This window comes from Thalia democratica, chromosome 5, assembly GCF_965202585.1.
Source record: "Thalia democratica chromosome 5, ktThaDemo2.hap1.1, whole genome shotgun sequence".
In the NCBI taxonomy this organism is placed as follows: Eukaryota; Metazoa; Chordata; class Thaliacea; order Salpida; family Salpidae; genus Thalia; species Thalia democratica.
Window position 1 is genome coordinate 26221694 of NC_139169.1, and position 21743 is coordinate 26243436.

A 21743-nucleotide genomic window follows, 5' to 3' on the forward strand; every position below is an offset into this window, starting at 1 on the left:
ATAGTATAATTCAACTTAACGACTATGAGTATGTCTTTAATAAATTGTTTTAAATCCCTACCTGAATATTAAAAGAAACTAAATGTATTATCACCGTCATAATCCTAGGCTGCTTATCGCTTAGTAAAGTTGTTAATTGAAAGTTTCAAAATTTTTCATTTGTAAAAAAATGAATATATTTTCATACTAGTTGCCTTGTTACTAGTATAATATTTGGCAACTTATTTTTAGATCTATATATAAATTTATATGTTGCACAAATACTATTTTTCTCTATAGCCGGGTGTGTGGTTATCGTGTAAAATACACTTCTTGTAACATATATAATAATCTTCTGATCTAGTTGCACTTAAAAACTATACCAAGCTAAACCCTGTTTTCCTTATAATAAATATAAGCCAATTTTACTGATCTAAAACAAAAATTTCGACTTTATTATAAATGTGGTTATTTAGAGTTCCTGTATCAAAGAGAAAACTTATTCAACCGGCGTAAGCATTACGACGACGCCCTAAGAACCAATTTCAAAATATCGACAAAGTCCGGAGCCAGGACACCGAAGGTGTCCGCCAGCGTAGATATTTTGAAATTGGTTCGCTACCCTTTATTATATTTTATACTTTCACATTAAGGAATTTCCCAAAAATTTTGATAATTCTACACTCCAAAAATAATTTTCAAAGTTAACAAAAAAAGAAAAATGAACATTTTCAACAGTTTTTAATCGAGTCTTTTTTATTAGCCATCATGTTATAAATAGTCAAATCAGATAGAACACCGGTTTTTGGTCAGTTCCTAAAAGTGTAGTAATAAATAAATTGCAAAAGAATAGCAAACTCGTTGACTTAATTTGATTAAACAGATTGTTTTTAAATTGTTTTTTTATACATATGCCTACCACCACACGTAAATTGTGAAAATATTATTATAGTAAACAATTTTTAAAAATTCACTTTAACTGACTAAAACCGATCTCTTATCTAACATGAATAGCAAGTAACAATATAAACTGAACAAAAGTACAATTGATCAAGTCATACTTATGTTTAATTTATACTCTTAAATGCTTAAAACAGCCTGAACTAGCTATACTTGAATATAAAGTATTCATGAGAGAAATCATATAGAATTAAAGCAAAAAGACAGTGGATTTCAAAATAGCTACCTAGGCATAAAGCAATCATCTAAAAATATGCAAATACAATCTCAAAATTAGAAACAATTGTAAGTTCAAAAGAGTTAATTTGTAACAGTTGGAAAATATCTATATATAACAGTTATCTAAGGTGGAAACAAAGAAATCAAATAGTTCAACTTGTAGTTGCTTGAAACTTTAATGCTTGTGATTGCTTGAAACTTTGAAATTATTTCAAGTATTTTTTAACGCTATTGTTTTACATGTTTAAATAGAAATATTGATAGTAATAAATAATAACTAAAAGCTTAAAATAAGTTTGTACCTCTATAGTTACAGTTACAATAGAAGAACACAACTTGTAACTGTTTAAATTTTCATCACACAAAAGTAAACAGTTATTTGTCCAAAGATGTTAATTTATTACAATTAGAAAGTATTTTGTAAGATTGAAACAAAGAATTCAAACTTTACTACTGTTAAATTGCTTGAAACTGTGAAAATAATTTAACTGTTTTATAACATTATTGCTTCATAAGTTTCAATAGAAATATTGATACTAAGAAGTCATAACTCCGAACTTAAAAATAAGTTTCTACCTAAGTAGTTACAGTTACAACAAGAAGAAAAAAACATGTAACTGATTGAAATTTTAACAGAAAAAAGTAAAGAGTTGTTTATCAAAAGATGTTGATAAAACACATATGTTCAACAGACAAAATTATTTGTTTAAAGAAGTTGATCGTATATCATCTAAAGCTTGCAACATGTACTAGCTCATTGATGTTTTCATATTAATTCATAATAATTCATGCATTGTAAAAAAAGAACAAGAAAAAATTGTCAACAAAAAAAAATATACTGTTAACTAGATGTACTTACAACACAAGGTTTTCTAGAGAAATGATTCAAATGAAAAATTAATATTCTTCTAAAATCTTATTTGATTGTTTACGTCACAAATAAAAACATAATTTAGTTTATGCGCGGTCATATAAGCCCGCCTAATGTTTATGCAAATTTTCCCTTTGTTAGAAACTTCAAAACTTATACCTCTCGATAGCTGAATTTTTTTTGATCTTTTATGTAAATTTTATTTTACTAGTCTAAGCATTGTTTTTAAATTTACAGTGTTTTATTTTAAAAACAAATAATGCCACCATAAAACTTTCTTTAAATTGTGCACAACTTTTATTTGTAATAATAAAAGTATAATTCTTGTTTAAACTTTTTGGTAACTCAAAGTGAATAAAACCATTTTGAGTTGTTATGGTGTTTTTTTTTCGGTTTTCTTTTAACAGTTGATTCTAAAACTACAAATATATCAAACCAAATCTGAGGCTGCTATTTGATATTAATAATCCTTAACTAGACTTTTAAATTGAATTGTCTTTTTTGATATATATTCAAACTTGAAAACTTAAGTACTGACATCAAAGCGCCCAAAAAATCTGAATCCAATGGATTTGGTTTTGTATATTGTGATTATAAAGTACGAGAGAGGCAGATATAAGCAGGCCAAAAAAAGGACTGAAACCAATAAGTCAGGGCTTAAAAATTCAGACCTTGTTACAAAACACTTTTAGTATAAACTATTTTTTCTTTGGACATTAACCTTAACCTTAAAAGCTTTAAGTATTTTGGCAATTTAGAACAATTAAAAAAGCATAAGCTTAAAATTTCAGGAAAAATAATGTTTTACAAAAAGTTTTTTTCAAAAAAAGAGACAATTACCGCTCACGCGGTACAAAGCTATTTGTTAAAAGGTATGTACTTAATCCGTAAACATATCAAAAATGTGATTTTTTTTTGTCGATTTTTCATATTGTTGCAATTATAGAGAAAATAATTAAAAATTTGTAACTTAAAACACTTGTTCATTCACATTTTTTAAAAATTGACTAACTTGATAACTTTTGTTTTAAATGTCATAACATATATCATGAAAAATTTGTTCACTCAATAAACTTAAATATGTTTTAGCTTTGACAATTGATGAAATAAGAACTGAAACAGTTATAAGCAATTTCGGAAAAAATTGTTTGTCATATAAATAAAAACTAGTGATGTGAATGATAACAAAAGGGTAAGTAAACATACAGTATTTTTAATGTATTTTATATGCACATCATTTTTTAAAACAAGTGTTTTTTAAACCCATAAAGGTGTTTATAAATCAAGAAACTTATTTTATGATGTATTTTAACTATATTTTATCTTCTTTTTTAAATTATTAGGCTGTTTTAAAGTATATAAAGTCTAGCACGGGACTTGAACCCCTGATCGTTAAATTAAAAGTCCAACGCTCTACCGACTGAGCTACTCATGCTCACGATGGGGTATACTTAACTGTGTTTAAAAAGCTATCTCCGGCTCTTATGACGTAATAATAGTACAAATTTATGGAACACATGCAAAATCCACCCGCGATCAAAATCCACCCAGTCAAATTCGGGAACCGCTTAGCAATCGAAAGTAAGGGTTAGGGGTAACAGTGATAGTCAAAAACAAATAAAAAAATTGATGAAAAAAAGCAAAAAGTATATAAAATAAAATAATAAATACAGGAAATAAAATTAAAAATTGGGTGGATTTTGAACGCGGGTGGATTTTGATAGTATACCTAATTTATTATAAATAGAACATTTAAAAGTGCTATATAATTTATATTTTACTTTAGCTTCAGCTTTTAAATATTATCAAACTTCTTATTTTGGGTTTTTTTTTTACACTAAAATGAGTTAAAAAACTAAAAGTAGCATATATATATAATTTGTATAAAGTTGTATAAAAATTGAAAAAACTATGCTTTTACATAATTATTATCAATTAAAAAACTTTTGATCTATTATTATCTAATAGAAAAAAACGATAACTTGTTGAAATATTTTAGACAAATATTACACATCATTAATAAAGGCATCTGTAAGAATAACATAGATTATCGACACAAATTACACCGACTTATATTATCTAAAATTAATAAAACACAAAATTTCTCACCTGTTAGTGTTTCTATTTTCTTTTTAAATTTTTAGAGTTTGCCCACTATTTTCTTATTGTTCTTTTTCAAAACTCTTTTTATATCTACTTTGAAGTTTTGCTGTGAATAAAGTTAGCTGTTCAAAAAATTGATGGGAATTCTAAATAGCAAATACATAGATGTGTTTAAAATATTTTTTTAACCAATAAATGTAATTATACTAACAAGAAGTTTGTTTTGACATGTATATACAAATTACATTTTCTCCTTGTTAAAAAAATTCAAATCTTTTTTTAAACCTTAAAAGCAGCCTGAAAAAACTTGAAACCCTGATCAATGTGTAAAAAATGATTAAACTTCAGCTTTTAAAGATTAAACTTTTTTATTAAGTTTTTATTAAACATGAAATGAAGTTTAACAAATTAAAAGTGGTACATATATATTGCTAGTTGTTGCATAAAAACTATATTAACATAAATATAAGCAATTCAAAAACTTTAGAATCAATGTTACCTACTAGACAAAAAAAAAAAGTATTTTTCAATAGTTCACAAAATTATCATAAATCGTTTATAAAAGCGTTTCTATCAATATCTTAGATGAACATTATATGACACAAACATCAACAATTAACTTTGTCTAAAATTAAAAAAGATGGCGCTGTTAGCTTCACTGTTTTGAGGTGCAATTTCCTGACGTTGAACTTTGATTGCAACAGGCAAATCAAATTGTTTCAATTTTTCTCATCCGTCAGGCAATCGCACCACAAAACAGCTACTGGACCGCACCGCTACGGTGAAGCCAGCGCCGTGGTGCGGGTTACCCCCTTTTTGTTTCGTGTGGCGGGGGTTCACCGGGTTTCCCCGGTCATATAGGCCACATTGTCTTTTAAAGAATTATTTTTTTAAAAATCTGAAAAAAATAACGATTTGGCAAATCGTATGGAAAATTACATCAAATTTTTTTTTAATTGTCTCATAGGAGGTCACTACGTTTCGGCGCTTAGTGAAAATTCAAATCACAAGAAAATGACAAATTCAGAAAAGGTGAATAACTTGCAATATATTTTTAAACGTACAGTTAGACTTTATAAATTATTTACATACAAATTAAATTCTTTAGGTTGCATTTGCAGTTAATTAGCTTGAGCATTCAAAAGGCTTCAAGCTATACGGTATTTAGGGCATAAAAATTATGGTTAAATATTACAATAAATAAACAAATAACGTACTTTTTATATTAACGTTAAAACAACATTTTTTTCTATTACTTTTGTATTTTTCTATTCTCTTTTTTTTTTTTTTGTTTACGTTTGTTTTCAGTTTTTTTTTTTTTGCTTTTATTTTTTGCTTTTTTTATTTTTTTTTTGTTTGCGTTTTTTTTTTCTTTTTTATTTTTGCTTTGTTTTTATTGCTTTTTGTTTGTTATTTTCTTTTATATTGCTTTTTTTTCTTTTTATTAATATCATTTGCTTTTTTAGTTTTTTAATGTTGTTTTATTATAATGGGTTTGATATGTCTTAGTCGATCATCTACTAAAGCACCAATATCATCCACCATACTAAGCCTCCTATAGCTAGATTACAGGTAGTAACAACATTACCCGGCAGTATAGTATACGTAATTAGTTCATTTATTATCTTAAATTTAGTTATGTAGTATTTTTATGCCCTTTAATCTTAGATTAAAAATATGTAACCTAAAGAATTTAAATTGTAAGAAGTAATTTTTTTTATTAAATTAGATCGTTAATATAACAGTAACTTTTTATATTTTTCTATATATCATTTATGCAATTTTGTCATTTTAAGTGGTTTTACAACTCATTATGCTACGAAACGTCTTAACCAACTTAAATCTAATCATATCAAGAAAAAAATAATTTAACTTCTTTGTATTTAAGTTTTGAAATTATAAATGAATTAGAATTTTAGAATTTAAATTTATGAAACCACAAATATATAACGAAAAATATAAAAGAAAACGTAACAAGATTACAAAAACTAAAAGATTAAACTAAAATTGCAAAATGAGTAACACAATTAATTTATAAAATAAACTGAATCTGAATCTAAAACTTAAGCTGAAGAAGCGAAACTGAAGGAAACTTAAATTTATTCACTGTTGTCACGCGAAACATGCCCTGTATCGCAATTTGGATCAAAAATACAATCTCTAAGCGCTGAACCTCTCAAAAAAAAATTCTCAACAGAGTATGAAAAATATACTTGAGAAAAAGTAGTTTTTAAATTTTTAATGTTTTTTAAACTAGAGGACCTAACTGTAACACTTCCATTGATAAAATTGATACGACCTGATGTGTTATCATATTTTTCATCAGACTTTGCAAAATACTTTTTAAGTTTATCAACTTGTAACCATAAACTACCCTCAATTTCATTGTCTTTCTTAAATTCATGGTCAATTTCGTGCTCGAAGTTTTTGAAAAAATAGAATTTGTGATTTTTTTTAAAGTTTTTTTGATCTACCGTAAAGCAATAACTAGTATCTTGGTACAATTCTAATCTAACTCCTTCAGGCCAAGCGTAATTAGTTTCCTCGAAAAGTTCCCTTACCGCAGTTCTTTTTAGATTGTTATTATCGTTATAATCTATTTTTCCCATAGGGAAATTGATTCTAATTTTATTATTTTTATCTCTATAATAAACAAATAACAATTCGCCCTTACCCTTCTTGACGCGATGTAAGATTACCCCCGCGCAGTCTAACCTTTGTACATTGAATTCCCAGTTAATTAAAAAAGAATCTCCCCGCTTGTGTTTAAATTTAACCTTAAATAAGTTATTAGCTAAATGGTGTTTTGCATCGTCGTTTAATTGATCAATAAAAATTTGCTTAGCGTAACGGTCGAAACTTTTGTATTTTTCATCAACTAGACTGTATACTTGTTTTTCGATAATGTTATAAACATTCAAAAAGTCATGCCAATCATCTTTTGAAAATTTTTTATTAATAAAATCTATAAGTTTTTGTTTAAGTTCATTATCGTGTTTATTTTTGAAAGATCTAGATACGTTGTTAACCTGATCTGTTACGAAAAAGGACGTTCCACCCGCTTCTTGTTGTGGTGCTCGATCCCGCTGGAGTTCCGCATGCGTCATTTGAACACCTTGGACAACCTCCTCCTCACCAACTATATTCGTAGTTTTAATGACGTCATCCGGTATAAATTTTGTCCTAGATGGTATTAAATAAACGTTTTTTATATTTATTTTACACAGAAAAGTTTAATATGGGGTTGCCAAAAACAAATTAGTTAAAACTAGGATTGTTTATTGGATTGATTTATTGGACTCCAATTAAATTTGAAATTGTACATATTTAGAGAAATCAAAAACTGTACATTGTTTGATTAAAAAGTATAAAGTTACAACTTAACAATAAATAGCAAAGCCTAGACTTCAATAGGTTCCTTAAGAAAGCCTCAAGCTAAAAACTCAAAAATATCAATCTATTAAAATTGATGAGTTTTTAAAATATTTTCTTTGAAGCTTTCTTAAAAATGGTTAATCTTTATGTTGAAAATTAAAAACTTCAATTGTAAATTAATTAAAATATATGACTATTGCTAGCAAAACAAAAAAAAATCTGATGGATACTTCTCGTTATAAAGCTTTTTAAATCTACAGAGTATTTTAAAAACTATTGTAAAATATGGCATACGTTATTCTAAACAACTAACCTTCTTTGCATGATCAAAGTGATATTATATCTCCAAATAACTTAGTACTTTAATAATACAGAGCTGTTTTGATATAAAAACTATAACTACAGCATCAATAATATAGGTAGAAAAACTACCTTCTACAAAAAAAATAATCTAATAGAGTTTTAATTTTTTTTATTCAAACTTATTTTTAATATGAAATTACATTCAGTTTAATAATTTCAGTTGAAAAAACATTTAACAACACAAGTTTAAATTAATGATCAAAAATATGAAACTAATATACAATGTTATAAGATAATAAAATCTAAATGTGAACTAAAAACTAAATAAATATAAAATAAATATGCAGTGTCTAATTAATAATAATTTTAGAAATAATTTCAATGAAATATTTATAGGTTATTGTTTAGAAAAATAAAAAAGTACTTTATAAATACAATTATACTTAAACATGAATTTAACTTTTGAAAGATTTTAGTGTTCAACCTAATCAATAATTTAGTTACATAAAATTGTCATATAATGTATTGTTTATAAAATAAAAGTGTTTAATAACTACTTTAATTTACTTATTACAAAACTACAGACTGTATATCAGTGTTGTTATAGTGATTCCAACATGACTTCTTTCCAACATGACTTCACTTAAAAAGTTTATAATACTGAACTTTACTTGTATAATCTTCTTTTTTAAAGACGTTTTACTATTTGCTTTTAACCATTGCAGTTATGTAAGTTTGTTAAAATTTTATTTTGAACTTATATTATTTTTAACTATAACATCAAATGCGGATTTAAAAACCTGTTCTAAATCTACAAAATAGTCTATAAGATTTAAAGTGATTTTGGCCTAAAAATTTTATTAAAATATTTTTTTTTTTTCTATTAGTAAAACATGAAATTTTTTTTAAACTTAAAAACCACCATGATTTAAAAAAAAATGGTTGTACCTTTTTATTTAAATATTTCAGGAACGTGAAATATTGAAACAGTGAAAATACTTAAAGTTTTTTTCAATCAAAACTTAAATCACACCTAGAAAATCTACTTTTCATTACTTACTTTAAGGTTATAAAATTTTAAACCTTAAGTTTAAGCTTTAACATAACTTTATTTGAATATAAACTAAATACAGAGCATTTATAGTTATTTAGTTAATAAATGATTGTTTTAATTTTTATTTGCACAAACTTTTCGATGGTTTCTTAAAAAGGGTACTGAACACTGGCTTAAGTAAAAAAATTTTGAATTTTTTTGAAGTTTAAGAAAGTTTAAGACTTTTAAAAGCATTTGAAATGCCGTAGACAGTTTATTCACCGTAAAGCATTGTCAAAAAAGTAAATAAATTACAACTATTGTTTAATAAATTTTATATTTATTTTTTTATTAATGCTTGTTATTTTTAGTCGCAGTCGTTTAGATAACACAAACTTAATAAACACCAATTCTTTTTGTTATATACCAAAAACAAAAGTGTTTAAAATACTTTTGTCTTCTCCTTTATACTCAGTTAAACAATTAACTTACAATGTAAAAAGTTTTTCTTATAGAACTGCCTGCTATCTTTGTTTATTTAAAATTTATTTTAGAAATTCAAACGATTTTTCTCTCACTAAATATATAACTTTCTAACTTTTCTGCATCAGTTTATATGAGGAGAAATAAATTTCCAAAACATCTCCAAAATTTTCTGTCCTCTGAAGACCGGTTTTTTGCTGGTTGTTTTTATCGGCAAAAATTACACAATTTTCCAGTGAGTTTTTTTTTTATGTTTTAATTAGTCTTAAAACAATAAATAAAATTTAATAAATTTATTTATCTAAATAAAGTTTACTAAATGTATTTTATAACTAATTAGCTAATCAAAGTAAATTATAAAAAAAATCATTACAGTTTGCACACAAAATTACTTCAAAATAAACTGGTGCACGATAGTGTACACAATTTTTTTTCGCGTGCACGAAACGTTTAGGGTACATGAACCTCATTTAGGGGTGAACGAAATTTTCAGATTACACAAAAAAATATTTTAGTCTTCGCATTATTAGTTTTAGCGACATAGTTCAGTTAAGTATTAAAGTTAAATCTAGCCCTGGTGTTTGATTGGCTTTTATTTTTTGGCCATTTTACTCTCATGATCTATTTTGTAATTAAACAACACACATAAATTATTGTATAATTATAATTGTAACTATTATTACAATGCAATTAAAAAAATAAAACATACGTAACAACTTATAAAACAATTTAAGAAAACAACACAACTGTTGCGTTGAACTTTAATAAATTCCAATAAATAAGGACTTATTTGTCTTTAAAAAAACGTGGTAAATTATAGACTTCTTTTAAAATGAAGTAGAAAGAAGTATAAAGTTCTTTAAAGCCTTATTTTAGAAAACAACATATAAACTATAAAAATACGAAATAAGCTAAAATATGCAAATTAAAATAAACTTTAAGCAATTAACCGATAAACTATTTTTTTCTAAAAATAACGTAAGTTTAAATTGTTGTTAACTTTGATTAAACATCTTAGGATTTTTCTTCAAATTTTAAATTGTTGTTTACATTAATTAAACGTGTTAGTTTTTTCTTTAAGTTAAAAACTTTGTTTACATTGATTAAACGTATTAGTTTTTCTCGTTAAATTTTAAATTGTTTATTACATTGATTAAGCGTTTTAGTTTTTTCTTTTAATTTTAAATAATAGTTTTATAGTTTACCAATAATGACTTAGGCCCTGGTCATAATAAACACTGATAGTAAAAAAAATTATGGTAAACCACTAAGGTTGGTAAACAGCCAAATTGTAGAAACTTAAATTATACATATCATAGTTGTATAGTTTCTCCTTTGACAAACAACATGATCTAATAAATGTTGTTATTATATCACACTCTATAATTTTAAAGTAAAAGTTTCCAAGTCAGCATTAGTTTGGAGAAGATGGACACTTCTACTACTAACCAAAGTTTGTAAAAGTTGTATATTTTGTTATTTTTAGATTTAAAGTAATATTTAAAGACACTCATTTCTAACTATGATTGGGAACAATTCTATATATAGGTATTTGAAGTGTACAGGGTTGAATAAACAACACTGTTTAAACAACCCCAAGAACATATCTAAATCAGTAAAAGATAAATAAATCCTTGTACTGGTGAATTAACCTTCAACCTAATACTAAATAGCCTGATTAAACAACCAATATTTGACCCTAGTTTCCAAACTAAATTGTTGGTCTACATGACTATTTTATTTAAATTGGTAGCAAAACATAATGTAAAGTTTAGCTAAATGTAATTGAATTATAATTTATGCTATTCATCAAGTTGTACTATATTGTATTGCAGATGTTTGCCCACCTAAAAAGTGTGAAGTGGTTCAATCCTAGCAGCTATAATAAAGGTAAATTTTGTTTTTATTGCAATTTAATATATCAAAAGCTCCTATACAACACATATGTTCCTTAATATAATCTTGTTTTTAGTTTGGTTGTTCTGTTCTAAATATCATGACAATATAAATAATTCCTACAAAGTTTTAAAGAAAAATTAAGTATTGTTTACTATCATATAACTAAACTATTTGTGTGCAAAGTTTGATTGGGTATAATAAATAACTTTTTGACTTAAAAGTCAGATGGTAAATAAAAATTTATTTTGAAATAGAGTTCCATTGCGGCAAATTTTAAAGTGCAAAAATAGAATTGAAAAAAGTGACAAGCCTAATGAAATGCAGTAAATTTAATATAGTTTGCTAGTTCATATCAGTTTTATAATAGAAAAGTACATCATATGTTTTTCTGTAAATATCCTTCCAAATATTTGTCACCATATTTAAACAATCATCCATTAATAATGGTTGGAATGTACTTTGTTTTTTATTTTTTCTCATCATATTATATTTTAATTGTTTCCTTTTGAGACTAGCTCTGACTTGGTAAGTATTCTACTAATTATTGCATGAGTTGGCTTTTTTTTAGTTCTCAGAGCTAGTTTTTATTTGTTAAAAGTTCTAATAAAAAGTCTTTTAAAGAGTGAAAAAACTTTTTGTTTTAATAAGATAGTGTAAAATAATAAAGTCCCCATTATTATTGGTTTATGTAAACTATATTATGTATTTAAATTTTCAAGTATATGACATCCAAAAACTAAAGTTTTTTTTTCACAAGTATAATATAATTTGTATAAATAATCATTATGTTTTGGAAATTTAAATTATGTGGTGCATTGGAAATATTTTAAGAAATATCCAGACTGGTATTAATACCATGTTAATACATTTGGTATTTTTTTGTGTACTTCAGTATAACAAGTCTTTATTTTTCTTGAGTAATTAAATATTACTACTTGACTAACATAATTTTTTCACTATTTATTGTTTTTAATTTAACATAAGGCTAATTGATAAGTTTTAAGTCACTCAGATTAGATTGGCTTCAATGCTTCAAAAGCCTGTCATAGATAAGCCGTAGTATTAAAAAAAAACAAAATTGTTTGTCTCTTTTATTGCTTTAACACCTTTTATGTTTATATAAGTAATTTACAAATTAAAGTTTTAAGGTTACAAGTGTTGATTATAACTTGTTATTTTTTCTACATTTTATATGTGTTGACAGGTTTTTACAACTTTAGAATGTGCAAGGGTCTTGAGGAAATTTTGAGCAATGATGCACATGAATCATCTGTAAGCACACAACAACTGGACCTCAACCCAGGAAGGTCTCTAACTGCTCACTTAGGGCAGTAACAAGGTAAATATGTTATAGTTCTTGCTTTTGTACTAATAGCTACAATAAATCATAAAAAGTTAAATTTAGAGAAAGTAAAGATGACAATGTTATCTAAATTGAATTAAACTCATTCAGTGATGTTTATAAGTGATGTAGTGTATAATTAATGTTCATTTTTGACCTAATAACTGGAATAGAATCTAGTATTGCTTTTAACTCAACAGAATGTTCAAATAATTGCAAGTAAAAATTATCATTATTGTTAATATTAAGTATATTTATTATTATCATTTTTCATTTAACATAAAAATTAGTGTGGTCATTACAAGTAAAAAGTAAAATTTAACAAAAAAACTTTAAACTTGTTTTAAAGACTAATGAACATAAGCTAAGAATGTTTTTTAGGATGCGAACTAATTTATTAAATAATTAATTAAATATTTAAAATATTGTTACAACAAAGTTAGATTTGCTCACTTTGTTAGTACATCACTTTGAGTATTGTGATGGTTTTAAATGTTAAAGTTTGGCCAAAAGAAAACTTATTTGTATTCCAATGTTTTTCTTAAACTCAACGTTTTTTAATTTTAAAATAATAGAAATCAACAAAAGGCTATGATTAAATTAAATAGAAGACTATACTTGATTATTTTTACCCATCCACAATTTTATACAAAATATTATAAATAAGCTTGATGACAACTTACCACTAAAAAATTATTGTTTCCTAAAATATTAGCAAGTTTGCCACTAAAATTAAAAAGCAAAATGAATTTTTTTTTTAATCTAGCATCAGGGTTGCCACTCGGTCAGGAAAAGTCAGGAAATCAGGAAAAGTCAGGAGAAATTAAAAAAAAAGAAAAAAATCAGGAAAAAATGGGGGGTTTTAAAAAAGTCAGGAAAAGGCAGGAAATTTGATAAAATTAAAAAAAAAGTCAGATTATGTCATTTTAATTTTACAAAATTCCTTGTTTTCCAAAGCCTTCAAACGGTAAAAATTAATTAAAAGTCCTTTGAAGTCAGAAAAAAATTCCAAAATTTTCCTAGAAATTTACAAAAATATTTAACTTTATTTCCAATGCCTTCACCTGGTATAAGTTAAGATAAAAAACTCCTCACAGTGGAAATTGTAAAAATAAAATTGGAACACGATTTCAGCAAAGTAACTCGATTATTGTTGATGAAAATTTGTATGCGTCCTTTGAACGACGTCAGTATCAGTAGAAATGAAAATCAGCTCCATCCTACCACTATAGTTACGTCACGATAGAAATTTGCTAATAGAATCCAATAACTTTGCTTTCGAAATAAAATATCCTTTATAAAACTGCAAAAAATTTCTATTAACATATTGAACAAGTACCCTACTTTAACAAGCAGATTTTGTAAGCTTTTTAGTATTGATAATCTGTAGCAAGGACACTTCCATAGTGAAACTGATATATACACAAAAGTTTATCTAGCATAATTTTAAAATCTAAGTGTTTTTTGTTTAAGTAAATAGTTAAGTTCTTTATAGTTATGCAGTTAGTTTAGTATTTTATGGATCAAGTTGATGTGTATACTTTATCTCTTTATAATTTTTTAAAGTTGTTTAAATTTATGAAATAAGTTTTAAGAGAGGTATATGCCAAGATTAAGTTTACACATTATTTGTATTTTTTGTAGAGTAACTTAAGTTTTTAAAGTAAATATTTAATTATTCAAACCAAAACAAACCAGTTTGTTGCAGTTAAAAATCATACCTATTACCCCAAATTAGACTCATTACTACGAATTTATAAAACATTTTTTCCTATTTTTTTAATATATGAATTAAAGCGCTGAAAGTAATAAAAATATTAGTCATCAGATAAAAGTAAATGATAGGTTTATGTATTAGGGCTTACATCTGATAGTAAGAATATTTTTAAATTGAATCTTTTAAACAGGATTTCCATGAAGCTCTCTCTTTGAGTGAAGATCAGTAGACAGATCCCCAGAGTGATTGGCCTTTACGAGTCAATTCCTCTTCCCACTTTGAATGCATCATCCGCAAGGTAATTTCTACATAGTATGTTTGAAAATCATTCGTTTGAACTTGTAATTGTTTTTAAACTTATAGTGAATAAGTTTACCAAACAAGAAGCCATGTTGTAATAACAAGTAGTTTATAAAACACCTTAACACAAATTTAAAAACATAAATCTCTTAGTTTTACAAGTTCTGAGGATAATAAATAGTCCTATTTAGTTAACTAATGCTAGTCAATAATAAAGTTGATCGATTTAAAAAAAAAGTAATACAAACATGATGATATATTATCTAAATAAAGTGGTCATCTTGCTTGTGAATTGTTTTCTGAAATGTTGTTATAAAGTCGTGTAATAATACATTTTGTAACAACTTCCTTGATTATTTTTTGAACATATGTATTTTAGGAAGCGTTTTCAAAGTTTACCTTAAATATATATCACTATTGACCTACTTCTTAGTAACTAATTTAACAAACTTTGAACATTTTTATTGTATTTTATTACTGTAAAGTAACCATTTTGTACCAGTTTCTTAGGTATTTTATTGCCAAACCATAAACAGAACAAAATAAAGTCCATAATTGTTTGATGCTCAATTTTATGCTAATTTTAAAAAGCTCGGTTTTATTATTTTAAATTAAACAAATATCCATTTTGATCACATAACTATTGCGAAACACATCTATCAGGGTTAGCTAAAAACCATCTAGAAATTGAACAAAAATTACTGGAATTTTTATCATCAATTCTTACGAAAAAACAATGAATTTCTGAAGTCTTTGTTATACAATAGTTTTTATTTGACATCATCACTTAAATTTTTATAAACCACATTCAAAGTAGCATTACAGTATCTCCTCATTAACGTTATTAAATTTAACGAATTCCTTACCTTGAAATTTATGTCATACTCAAGGTGGAAAAAAAAAATTGTATTTTCAAAACATGAAAAAATTTTTGACAACCCTGAGATATGCTCAAATGATTAATAGATTAAAGGCAATGTTTAAATAGTTAATGATAAACTGCATGATTAAAATGTGAATGAAGTGTAGCGTTAGTAGATAAGTTTGTTAGTAAAAGCTAAATATTTTTTTCAAACAGAATGAGATCACAGCCGGAGACGGAACGATGAAAAGAATCAGAAACAGAATCAGTGCGGATCAGATAACTTATTTATATAAACATTTGAATAAACTTTTTGCATTTAAATTGTGTTTACTTTGTCATAATTAAATAGATTAAGACAGAAAATTAATGCTTGGGTGTAGTGAAAAAAGTTTTAATATTTGATAGATCTATTATTTAGTAACTTTCCTTTATTTAGTTGTTATAATGTCTTGAGTTTAAGCCCAATAACAGTTTTTTTAATGAAAACATAAAGCGCATAAAATAATTGGTTTAAAGAGCCGTTCAATTCGTACACCAGTTAGATACAGTTAAGTTTAGTACAAGTTTATATAAGGATAGTATAATTCAACTTAACGACTATGAGTATGTCTTTAATAAATTGTTTTAAATCCCTACCTGAATATTAAAAGAAACTAAATGTATTATCACCGTCATAATCCTAGGCTGCTTATCGCTTAGTAAAGTTGTTAATTGAAAGTTTCAAAATTTTTCATTTGTAAAAAAATGAATATATTTTCATACTAGTTGCCTTGTTACTAGTATAATATTTGGCAACTTATTTTTAGATCTATATATAAATTTATATGTTGCACAAATACTATTTTTCTCTATAGCCGGGTGTGTGGTTATCGTGTAAAATACACTTCTTGTAACATATATAATAATCTTCTGATCTAGTTGCACTTAAAAACTATACCAAGCTAAACCCTGTTTTCCTTATAATAAATATAAGCCAATTTTACTGATCTAAAACAAAAATTTCGACTTTATTATAAATGTGGTTATTTAGAGTTCCTGTATCAAAGAGAAAACTTATTCAACCGGCGTAAGCATTACGACGACGCCCTAAGAACCAATTTCAAAATATCGACAAAGTCCGGAGCCAGGACACCGAAGGTGTCCGCCAGCGTAGATATTTTGAAATTGGTTCGCTACCCTTTATTATATTTTATACTTTCACATTAAGGAATTTCCCAAAAATTTTGATAATTCTACACTCCAAAAATAATTTTCAAAGTTAACAAAAAAAGAAAAATGAACATTTTCAACAGTTTTTAATCGAGTCTTTTTTATTAGCCATCATGTTATAAATAGTCAAATCAGATAGAACACCGGTTTTTGGTCAGTTCCTAAAAGTGTAGTAATAAATAAATTGCAAAAGAATAGCAAACTCGTTGACTTAATTTGATTAAACAGATTGTTTTTAAATTGTTTTTTTATACATATGCCTACCACCACACGTAAATTGTGAAAATATTATTATAGTAAACAATTTTTAAAAATTCACTTTAACTGACTAAAACCGATCTCTTATCTAACATGAATAGCAAGTAACAATATAAACTGAACAAAAGTACAATTGATCAAGTCATACTTATGTTTAATTTATACTCTTAAATGCTTAAAACAGCCTGAACTAGCTATACTTGAATATAAAGTATTCATGAGAGAAATCATATAGAATTAAAGCAAAAAGACAGTGGATTTCAAAATAGCTACCTAGGCATAAAGCAATCATCTAAAAATATGCAAATACAATCTCAAAATTAGAAACAATTGTAAGTTCAAAAGAGTTAATTTGTAACAGTTGGAAAATATCTATATATAACAGTTATCTAAGGTGGAAACAAAGAAATCAAATAGTTCAACTTGTAGTTGCTTGAAACTTTAATGCTTGTGATTGCTTGAAACTTTGAAATTATTTCAAGTATTTTTTAACGCTATTGTTTTACATGTTTAAATAGAAATATTGATAGTAATAAATAATAACTAAAAGCTTAAAATAAGTTTGTACCTCTATAGTTACAGTTACAATAGAAGAACACAACTTGTAACTGTTTAAATTTTCATCACACAAAAGTAAACAGTTATTTGTCCAAAGATGTTAATTTATTACAATTAGAAAGTATTTTGTAAGATTGAAACAAAGAATTCAAACTTTACTACTGTTAAATTGCTTGAAACTGTGAAAATAATTTAACTGTTTTATAACATTATTGCTTCATAAGTTTCAATAGAAATATTGATACTAAGAAGTCATAACTCCGAACTTAAAAATAAGTTTCTACCTAAGTAGTTACAGTTACAACAAGAAGAAAAAAACATGTAACTGATTGAAATTTCAACAGAAAAAAGTAAAGAGTTGTTTATCAAAAGATGTTGATAAAACACATATGTTCAACAGACAAAATTATTTGTTTAAAGAAGTTGATCGTATATCATCTAAAGCTTGCAACATGTACTAGCTCATTGATGTTTTCATATTAATTCATAATAATTCATGAATTGTAAAAAAAGAACAAGAAAAAATTGTCAACAAAAAAAAATATACTGTTAACTAGATGTACTTACAACACAAGGTTTTCTAGAGAAATGATTCAAATGAAAAATTAATATTCTTCTAAAATCTTATTTGATTGTTTACGTCACAAATAAAAACATAATTTAGTTTATGCGCGGTCATATAAGCCCGCCTAATGTTTATGCAAATTTTCCCTTTGTTAGAAACTTCAAAACTTATACCTTTTGATAGCTGAATTTTTTTTGATCTTTTATGTAAATTTTATTTTACTAGTCTAAGCATTGTTTTTAAATTTACAGTGTTTTATTTTAAAAACAAATAATGCCACCATAAAACTTTCTTTAAATTGTGCACAACTTTTATTTGTAATAATAAAAGTATAATTCTTGTTTAAACTTTTTGGTAACTCAAAGTGAATAAAACCATTTTGAGTTGTTATGGTGTTTTTTTTTCGGTTTTCTTTTAACAGTTGATTCTAAAACTACAAATATATCAAACCAAATCTGAGGCTGCTATTTGATATTAATAATCCTTAACTAGACTTTTAAATTGAATTGTCTTTTTTGATATATATTCAAACTTGAAAACTTAAGTACTGACATCAAAGCGCCCAAAAAATCTGAATCCAATGGATTTGGTTTTGTATATTGTGATTATAAAGTACGAGAGAGGCAGATATAAGCAGGCCAAAAAAAGGACTGAAACCAATAAGTCAGGGCTTAAAAATTCAGACCTTGTTACAAAACACTTTTAGTATAAACTATTTTTTCTTTGGACATTAACCTTAACCTTAAAAGCTTTAAGTATTTTGGCAATTTAGAACAATTAAAAAAGCATAAGCTTAAGATTTCAGGAAAAATAATGTTTTACAAAAAGTTTTTTTCAAAAAAAGAGACAATTACCGCTCACGCGGTACAAAGCTATTTGTTAAAAGGTATGTACTTAATCCGTAAACATATCAAAAATGTGATTTTTTTTTGTCGATTTTTCATATTGTTGCAATTATAGAGAAAATAATTAAAAATTTGTAACTTAAAACACTTGTTCATTCACATTTTTTAAAAATTGACTAACTTGATAACTTTTGTTTTAAATGTCATAACATATATCATGAAAAATTTGTTCACTCAATAAACTTAAATATGTTTTAGCTTTGACAATTGATGAAATAAGAACTGAAACAGTTATAAGCAATTTCGGAAAAAATTGTTTGTCATATAAATAAAAACTAGTGATGTGAATGATAACAAAAGGGTAAGTAAACATACAGTATTTTTAATGTATTTTATATGCACATCATTTTTTAAAACAAGTGTTTTTTAAACCCATAAAGGTGTTTATAAATCAAGAAACTTATTTTATGATGTATTTTAACTATATTTTATCTTCTTTTTTAAATTATTAGGCTGTTTTAAAGTATATAAAGTCTAGCACGGGACTTGAACCCCTGATCGTTAAATTAAAAGTCCAACGCTCTACCGACTGAGCTACTCATGCTCACGATGGGGTATACTTAATTGTGTTTAAAAAGCTATCTCCGGCTCTTATGACGTAATAATAGTACAAATTTATGGAACACATGCAAAATCCACCCGCGATCAAAATCCACCCAGTCAAATTCGGGAACCGCTTAGCAATCGAAAGTAAGGGTTAGGGGTAACAGTGATAGTCAAAAACAAATAAAAAAATTGATGAAAAAAAGCAAAAAGTATATAAAATAAAATAATAAATACAGGAAATAAAATTAAAAATTGGGTGGATTTTGAACGCGGGTGGATTTTAATAGTATACCTAATTTATTATAAATAGAACATTTAAAAGTGCTATATAATTTATATTTTACTTTAGCTTCAGCTTTTAAATATTATCAAACTTCTTATTTTGGTTGTTTTTTAACACTAAAATGAGTTAAAAAACTAAAAGTAGCATATATATATAATTTGTATAAAGTTGTATAAAAATTGAAAAAACTATGCTTTTACATAATTATTATCAATTAAAAAACTTTTGATCTATTATTATCTAATAGAAAAAAACGATAACTTGTTGAAATATTTTAGACAAATATTACACATCATTAATAAAGGCATCTGTAAGAATAACATAGATTATCGACACAAATTACACCGACTTATATTATCTAAAATTAATAAAACACAAAATTTCTCACCTGTTAGTGTTTCTATTTTCTTTTTAAATTTTTAGAGTTTGCCCACTATTTTCTTATTGTTCTTTTTCAAAACTCTTTTTATATCTACTTTGAAGTTTTGCTGTGAATAAAGTTAGCTGTTCAAAAAATTGATGGGAATTCTAAATAGCAAATACATAGATGTGTTTAAAATATTTTTTAACCAATAAATGTAATTATACTAACAAGAAGTTTGTTTTGACATGTATATACAAATTACATTTTCTCCTTGTTAAAAAAATTCAAATCTTTTTTTAAACCTTAAAAGCAGCCTGAAAAAACTTGAAACCCTGATCAATGTGTAAAAAATGATTAAACTTCAGCTTTTAAAGATTAAACTTTTTTATTAAGTTTTTATTAAACATGAAATGAAGTTTAACAAATTAAAAGTGGTACATATATATTGCTAGTTGTTGCATAAAAACTATATTAACATAAATATAAGCAATTCAAAAACTTTAGAATCAATGTTACCTACTAGACAAAAAAAAAAAGTATTTTTCAATAGTTCACAAAATTATCATAAATCGTTTATAAAAGCGTTTCTATCAATATCTTAGATGAACATTATATGACACAAACATCAACAATTAACTTTGTCTAAAATTAAAAAAGATGGCGCTGTTAGCTTCACCGTTTTGAGGTGCAATTTCCTGACGTTGAACTTTGATTGCAACAGGCAAATCAAATTGTTTCAATTTTTCTCATCCGTCAGGCAATCGCACCACAAAACAGCTACTGGACCGCACCGCTACGGTGAAGCCAGCGCCGTGGTGCGGGTTACCCCCTTTTTGTTTCGTGTGGCGGGGGTTCACCGGGTTTCCCCGGTCATATAGGCCACATTGTCTTTTAAAGAATTATTTTTTTAAAAATCTGAAAAAAATAACGATTTGGCAAATCGTATGGAAAATTACATCAAATTTTTTTTTAATTGTCTCATAGGAGGTCACTACGTTTCGGCGCTTAGTGAAAATTCAAATCACAAGAAAATGACAAATTCAGAAAAGGTGAATAACTTGCAATATATTTTTAAACGTACAGTTAGACTTTATAAATTATTTACATACAAATTAAATTCTTTAGGTTGCATTTGCAGTTAATTAGCTTGAGCATTTAAAAGGCTTCAAGCTATACGGTATTTAGGGCATAAAAATTATGGTTAAATATTACAATAAATAAACAAATAACGTACTTTTTATATTAACGTTAAAACAACATTTTTTTCTATTACTTTTGTATTTTTCTATTCTCTTTTTTTTTTTTTTTGTTTACGTTTGTTTTCAGTTTTTTTTTTTTTGCTTTTATTTTTTGCTTTTTTTATTTTTTTTTGTTTGCGTTTTTTTTTTCTTTTTTATTTTTGCTTTGTTTTTATTGCTTTTTGTTTGTTATTTTCTTTTATATTGCTTTTTTTTCTTTTTATTAATATCATTTGCTTTTTTAGTTTTTTAATGTTGTTTTATTATAATGGGTTTGATATGTCTTAGTCGATCATCTACTAAAGCACCAATATCATCCACCATACTAAGCCTCCTATAGCTAGATTACAGGTAGTAACAACATTACC